Genomic DNA, 7,969 nt, shown 5'->3' with positions numbered 1-7,969 from the left:
TTTCCTCCCCTCTAACATCCATTCTTTTATAAAGGATGCTAAGTAAACTATATTTTTCGTTTAGCAAAACTGAGGAAAGAACCATTCAAATACCTCTACTAAATTTAATGCAGCTTAATTAGGGACCAGGAACAAACATATTTTGCTCCAAAAATTTTTGGTCAAGCATGTCAAACAATAAAAGCAAATGGAATTTTAAGAGGTAGATTTTTTCCCCATGATGCATTTTGTTAATAAATGTATTAAGAAAATAAAAAACAAGCACTGAGTATGTTTTCTTAAAGTATAAGGGTCTAATGAAAATAAAAATAAGAGATATTTGTTACAGTCTGACATTTTAACAGTCACCGTATTAGATGTTTTGTGATCAGTGCATTTTGAACTCTCTCAGGATCAAAATACGAGTCTGTCAACTGTATTAAATCCTCCTCCACCCCCTCCACCAGTTGGTCCACAGCTTCCTGGAGGGTCATTGTCATCAAATCTATTGGGCCTAAATGAGCAAGAGGCAGATGCAGCTTGTAGAGCCCGGGCACAAGCATTCAACTCTTGCTCCTGTAAATACAATTTGTTATCTTTTGTTACAGCATCCATAAGTTCTTTCTGTAGCAGTGGGTCTCCATTTACCCAGAGTCCACCGAGTATATTATTACCACTTAAACCATTAGTACTGTTCTGCTTTTTATACAAAAGCACATAAGCAGTGTCCTTTGGAAACCTACTGGTAATTTTCTGGACAGACTGAAATGAGGTAAACATCACTCCGCTGTCATTAAATAGAAACCATTCTTTTGACATTTCCTTATTTTCCAAATCCTGTTCAATGACTGCAGTGGGGCTAACTTTCCCTAATAAATGGCTCTGGGAGGATGCTAGATTTAGAGTTTCAGACTGGTGGTGGCACATCTGGTAGGAAGACTCTGTACCTGTGGTATTTCTTGCGTAAGAATAGTAATGCCCACTTTCAGAGGCTATACCAGAGTGAACCACCACAGAACTTAGTAGATAAGGCACCAGTTTTGGACAGCAAGCTTCTTCAGTCCCAGAAGGCTTTAATTTTTTAGCTAGATTTTCACTAATATCAGTGAAATCCACATCTATAGACCAACTTTCTGACAATGAAGAGAAAGAAGTAGTTCTTTTAACTGGTAGCTCCAAAATCAGTGGTAGTGACACATGGTCTAAAATTTTTCTACTCACATGATACTTCTGAACATATGAAAATCTCAGGAGAGTAAGAATAAGATATTCAGGTTCTTCTGTGATTTGCATAGTTTTCTCAGCATTCTGTAGAGAGGCACAGTTTTCACAATAATACTGGTTGTCACCAGTAAGGATCTCTGGCGCTAAGAAATAATTTAGTAGGTTAGTTACTGAAGGTGTGGTTTTACCTGGTTTCTGAGATTCACCATTATTAACAAGAATCTTGATAGACTCATTAGGGACAGCAGTGTTTTCAGTACAGTGAAGCTCTTCAGGAAGGCTGCCTATGGTTCTTTCATTTACAACTGAGTCACAGACAAAGGCAGCTATTGCTTAATTATAAACTAATGGTTCTTCTGAAGGACCAGATACACTGGCTTGCATCAGGTCATCAGCTTGTGCATTAGGTGATGATACTGGATCCTGAAAAGACAAGTTTTCCATAGAAGAGGAAGGACAAAAGGCAAGTGGTAGATCTGTGAAGGCTTCCACTTTTTGTGAGGTACTCCTGCAGTTCAAACAACATATGTGAGTTCGAAGCTTTCCTCCAAACATTTTTTCTATTAAAGTCTTCTCACCATCACTTGAGCAAGATGTATGTGTTAGTAGAGTTGCCTTATTAGCTACTTCCTATAAGGAAATTTCACTGCACCCCAGACTTTCAGAAAGCATGTGTGAATACTGAACTTTTAAGATCTTCTCTTCTTCATGGAGCCTGTCTAGTAGAAACCTGAGGTAGTCCGAACAGTCTTGCTGTGACCTAGGAGTAAACCATGGAGGTCTGGAAACGTCAAAGAATATCCGAGGTGCATATGCTTCCCTCTGTGTATGAGCCAAAAAGGCAAAAAATGCTGCCGTTTTTCATTAATAAATTGCATCCATTTAGATTTAAAGATATTACTTGTCACCTGAATTCTGTGGCCATAAACAATTCTTGTATAACACTGTTCATATAACATGTGTTCCCTAGATTGATCAGACCAGTTTTCCCAGTTTCAGATTTTCCAGAAAGTCTTGACAAGCAAGATGCCAAATAATTGGATTGAGAAGTCCAGGCACTTTAACTGAGAATCAACTTAATCTTCTCTTCAGTGGGCTTAGGAAAACCCTTTATTGCCTCCAGAATAGGTTCATAGAGATCTGGAAATCCAGAATAATGATACATCATACAATGTATCAATTCTGTTAATTGCACTAAAAATGATGTCCTGGAAGGCAGGCCATCACTTTTGAAAGAGTGAACCAAATTAACTACACGAGGAACAATCAAATGGAAAGCTTCTGGAGAATGTTGAAAACTAAGCAGCATGTGAGAAAGAACTGCAAGAGCACCAGGTCTCACAAGAGGAAACAAAAGTAGATTAAAAACCAGTTCTATTTTCAGCAAAGTAACATCTATCAAAATAGTAAACTTCTGGACAGCTGCCAATCCTTTTAATAGAGCGATCACCCATGTATCCACATGCTGAGCCAAAGGCCAAGACAGCCAGTCAATCATTCTGCAAAGAGCTTGGGTCATACTTGCATCTTTTACATTCAATCTGTAGTAAGGCTCCTGATGAGAACGGTAATCATCTGTAGAGGAATATGCTCTACAAGGCTTGCCAATGTCACAGATGGTTCAAATGACTCATCTGTGGAGGAGATGTTACAAAAACTTCTCGCAGGGAAGGCAGCAGAGTGGCGGGCTCGGCCTTCCAGATATTCTGCAGCAAGTTGGTCACTTTGGTCACCCGGGAGACATATTCCGGCAGCTCTTTCTCCTGGGTGGCCCGAACCAGCTGCTTGCAGAAGGTAATGGACAGCTTCCCCTTGGGGATGCACTGCACGAAGTCGGTCAGCAGGTCACTCAGGTGGGCACAGAGCTGCGGCTCCGGCCTCTCGCACACCATCTGTAACATCTCTACCTGCAGCAGGCTGAAAAGATCCAGCACCATCGGGCAGCTGATGATCAACTTCAGGCCGTTGTGAATGCAGTCCAGGATGGCTACTTCCTTCCTGTCCAGCGAATGGTAGCCCTGCTGAAGAAGGCTCAATACAAAGGTCTTGTTGAAGAAGTATTCGAACTCTGGTCGGTGGTAGCGCTCTTAGGCCTCCAGCACCTGGTACCCCACCTGCCTCTGGAAAGGGTCCTGGCCCTCCAGGATCAGCCGGGTCGTCAGGTCAAACATGGCCTCGCACCGTCGTCTAGCCAAAGCTCCGCCGACTCCACCACCTTCCGGATAATCAACCGCTTTAACGTTAGCGGGTGCGAAGAACTCACCAGGACCCCCAGAATCTTGTCCATCATCGCCGCGCGGCAATGCCAGGGCCAAGGGGTAAGGAGAGGGCAGCGGCAGCCCTGAAGAGCGGCACGAGAGCCCCCGGGGCCTAGGCGAACTTGGAACGAAGCAGCAGCCGGACTGGCCACCGCCACTGCCGTCTCAGCAACCATATTTTATCGGGCTGGAGGGGCCATCCAAGCCTCGGCGTGAGCGGGAGAGAGTGGGGTGCGTAGGAAGCAGCGCAGCCAGCAGCGGGCCTAAGGAGCCACAGGCTCAAACTCACTGCCTCCACGGGCCCGCGGGCCCTGTCAACATCAGCTGCTGGCGCCCAGGACTAGGGAACTGCTAGTCGGAAGGTGGAGGACGTACACCTCCATGTCTTGGGGCTGCTGTGGGCGTCTAGGCTCCAGCAGGGTGTGAATAAAACCCGGTCCTGGGCTAAGTCTGGAGGCGCTGTCACGGAAGGTGCCAAGAGAAACAACCCGGGAGAGAAGAGCCATCAGTCACTCTTGGAAATGCTGTACAGGGTCACTATGAATCAGAACCGACTTGATGGCACAGAACAATAACCAGGAAAACCAATGAGTTATTGCAGTTGCAGAAGTCATTGTTTTGCTTCAGAGTGATTGAGGAGTAAAGAAAACCATGGTTCCTTATAAGGATATATTCCAGGTTTTGACTGGCAGTAGTAACTCTCAATAAAAAGCCACCCTGATGCACAAGGAGACTCTGAGATTTACAGAGAACACTGACTTTTATAAAAGTACAGGACTCTTCCTTCAACTTCCCATCTCCAGATATGCAGGGTATTCCTTCCCTCTGCACTCTGTCATGGTATCCCTTCCATTATTTCAACCTACAGACAGAGATGGGGAGCAGCATAACATGGTGGTTGAAAGAATAAATTCTGGGCTTGAGTTAAAAACCCAGGTCTGTTGTTTACTAGCAGAATAAGTGAACAAATGAATATGTGAAAATATCAGCGCTTTAATCTCCTCATCTTTAAGGTGATAAAATTTATAGTAACTGCCTTCTAGACTTGTTGAGAAGCATAAACTAGATACTGCATGTTCTAGGAGCAACACAGGGTCTACCACAAAAGTGTTCATCAAATGGGAACCACTAATGCTATAGCCTCAACTTATGTCTAATACTTTCTTTTCTTTTCCAAAATCTGTTGTCTTGGTCTATTCTATCTTCTCCATTCCAAACCATGAAAACCTCCTTCTAAGCCAGAATGATATAGTCAAGATACAATCAAGACGTTCTCTCCTAATCCTATCAATCCTGGTACAATCAAGATAAGCTTTCTCAAGATGGCGGCTCCTGGAACAGCTGAGTGTCTTGATCCAGAAAATAATGACTTTCTGGATTCTCCTGCAAATTCCCCAGCTATAAACCCTCCGAACCTCCAAACATACCTTTATATTTGTTACAGAGTTCCAACACCAACTCATGAGTCCTCTTGACCCGGTATTCCATGTTGTTGTTGACCAAGCTACTCACTATACACATTTACCTGATCCACCATCTTCAAGGAAGGCCTGGTAGTATAGTGGTTAAAACAAACAAACAAACAAACAAACCTAGTTGTGAACCTCGTGGTCAGCAGCTCAAATCCTCCAGGCCCTCCACGTGAGAGAGATGAGGCTTTCCGCAACTTGCAGTTAAACAGCCTTGTGGCCCAGTATTCCGTGTTGTTGTTGGAGCTCCATACTACACGTCTCGCTGCTGCTGGAAGTTCTCGCTGCTGCTGGAAGTTCTCGCTGCTGCTGGAAGTTCTCGCATCAGGATTGGAGGAAGACTCATTAACAACCTGCGATATGCAGATGATACAACCTTGATCGCTGAAAGTGAAGAGGACTTGAAACATTTACTTATGAAGATTAAAGAGCACAGCCTTCGATATGGATTGCATCTCAATGTCAAGAAAACAAAAATCCTCACCACTTGACCAATAAACAACATCCTTATCAATGGAGAAAGGATTGAAGTTGTCAAGGACTTCATTCTTCTTGGATCAACTATCAACACTCATGGAAGTAGCAGTCAGGAGATCAGACGACGTATTGCACTGGGCAAATCTGCTGCACAGGAACTTTTTAAAGTATTGAAGAGCAGAGATGTCAGCTTGAGGACTAGGGTGCGCCTGACCCAGGCCATTGTGTTTTGAATAGCCTCATATGGATGCGAAAGCTGGACGGTGAATAAAGAGGATCGTAGAAGAATTGATGCCCTTGAGTTGTGGTGTTGGAGGAGAATTGTAAGGGTGCCATGGACTGCCAAAAGAACCAATAGATCTGTTTTGGAAGAAGTGCAGCCAGAGTGCTCCTTGGAGGCCAGGATGGCTAAGCTTCGTCTCTCCTACTTTGGACATGTAGTCCGGAGGAAACAATCGTTGGAGAAGGATGTCATGCTGGGTAGGGTGGAGGGTCAGAGAAAAAGAGGAAGACCTCCAACGAGATGGATCGGCCAGGTGGCATCATTGATGGACTCGGGGGTGGCAGCGGTGGTGAGGTTGGCCCAGGATCGAGCATTGTTTCGTTCTGCTATGCATGGGGTCACTATGAGTCTGTTCCGACTCGATGGCACCTGACAACAACAACAACAACAACAAGCCAGAATGAATGCAGTTCAGCCCAGAACAATACCTCTTCTTGAGTTTCCTGTACTGGACATTGAGCAACTTGCATAGTAGTCAAAGTTTCTCAGATCATCTAGAATAAAAGGGAAGAATACTAGGTTCTCCTCTTATAGTAAGAGTCCCTAAAGTACAAGAAGTTAATTATAGGGAACCCCAAAGTTCAGTCAACCAGAAATGTTACTTGGAAGCCAGGATGGCCATACTTCATCACTCATATTTCAGACATATCATCAGGAGGGACCAGTTCCTGGAGAAGGATATCATGCTAGATAAAGTAGAAAGGAAGCAAAACAGAGGAAGACCCCCCAATGATATGGACTGGCACTGGCAGTGGCAATGGGCTCAAGCTCAACAACAATTGTGAGGATGCACAGGACTGTGTAGTGTTTCATTTTGTTGTACAAAGGGTCGTTATGAGTCAGATTGACCCGCAGGCACATTAACAACAGCAAAGTTCAGTCAGGTTCCTCCTTTTCTTGTCCCTCTATACCTAATCAATCCCCAGACACATTTCCCTTGTAAACCATGCCCAGAGAATGCATAGTCAGAATATAGGAGTTCTCGGCTTGTATTTCTCAAAGAAGCTTTTCCAACTTGTGCTTCAGTGATTTTTCTTAAGTAAGCAGAGTAGTTATTAGCTGTGGGATACGTAAAGGGCATCAAGAGTTACTGAAGCATTGAGTAGAGACGTGCAAATGTCAATGGCAAAAGAAAACTGTAAATAGAGTTACAGAGTTGAAAGTGAGGCAAGAAAATAGTTCTGGCATAAATTGTCCTTAGAAAATAGTTAAGATGCTGATTCAGGATAGTTCTTATTGGCAATAAGCATTGTTACCCACAATCTTTTTCCATAACCTAGCACACAGTAAGAATCTTTGGTAGCGTAGTGGTTACAAATCTGCTAATCTCACAGTCAGCAGTTCGAAACTACCATCTGTTCTGCTGGAGAAAGATGAGGCTTTCTGCTCTGGTAAAGATTTACAGCTTTGGAAACCCTATAGAGGGTCACTATGAGTCGGAAATGACTCCACGGCACATAACCAGCAACCAACCAGCACATAGTAGGAGCTCAATAAAACTGATTGAAATGAAATAAATGATGTTTGAATTAAAAACACAATAATTATTTTATTAATGAAATTACAATTATTGGAGTTGAAAGACATTAAAATTATGCTTTCTTCTCAGATTCATTCTTTCATGACTTAAATATATATTTTTGTTATCATTCCATCAAATTCCCCTCTGCTTCTAGCTATTGTGACTACTTATATTGTGAGTTAAAGCAACAACAATGCACTGACTTCAGCACACTTATGTTAGGTTGACACCAAACTGCACAACTCCTACCAGATTATAAAAGTAAACTTCAAATATCATGAGATGTTCTAGAGCCTGTTACTGGATATGTGTTTGCATACACAGCTCAATTTTACAGTTGTTATTGTTGCTAAGTGCTGGCCAGTTGGTTCTAACTCATAGTGACCATGCATAGAGTTTTCTAGGAGTGGCTGATGGGTTTGAACAACCGACCTTGAGGTTAGCAGTCTAGTATTTATTCTACAGCACCACTACATTACCTTTTAATTTCCTTTTTCCACAAATATTTCGATGTAAAAATTTCCTTTGGTCATAGGTTTCATTCTTTTGTTGTTGTTGTTGTTGTTGTTGTTGTTGTTGTTAGGTACCATTGAGTCAGTACCAACTCATAGTGACCTTATGCACAGCAAAATGAAACACTGCCCGAACCTGGGACAACCCCACTACAGTTGCCAAGCTTGATCCATCGATGCTGCCACTTGGCCAATCCATCTCCTTTGGAGTCTTCCTCTTTTTCTCTGACCCTCCACCTTACCAA

At 43.0% G+C, this 7,969-nt stretch overlaps 1 pseudogene; it reads right to left on the bottom strand.

Moving 5' to 3' along the window:
- Nucleotides 1-393: 393 nt before the first annotated feature.
- On the bottom strand, nt 394-3,490 carry LOC102840471 (annotated as a pseudogene).
- Between the last annotated feature and the right edge of the window lie 4,479 nt (nt 3,491-7,969).

Source organism: Chrysochloris asiatica, unplaced genomic scaffold (genome assembly GCF_000296735.1).
Source record: "Chrysochloris asiatica unplaced genomic scaffold, ChrAsi1.0 scaffold00087, whole genome shotgun sequence".
NCBI lineage: Eukaryota > Metazoa > Chordata > Mammalia > Afrosoricida > Chrysochloridae > Chrysochloris > Chrysochloris asiatica.
This window is presented reverse-complemented; position numbering and strand designations above follow the sequence as displayed.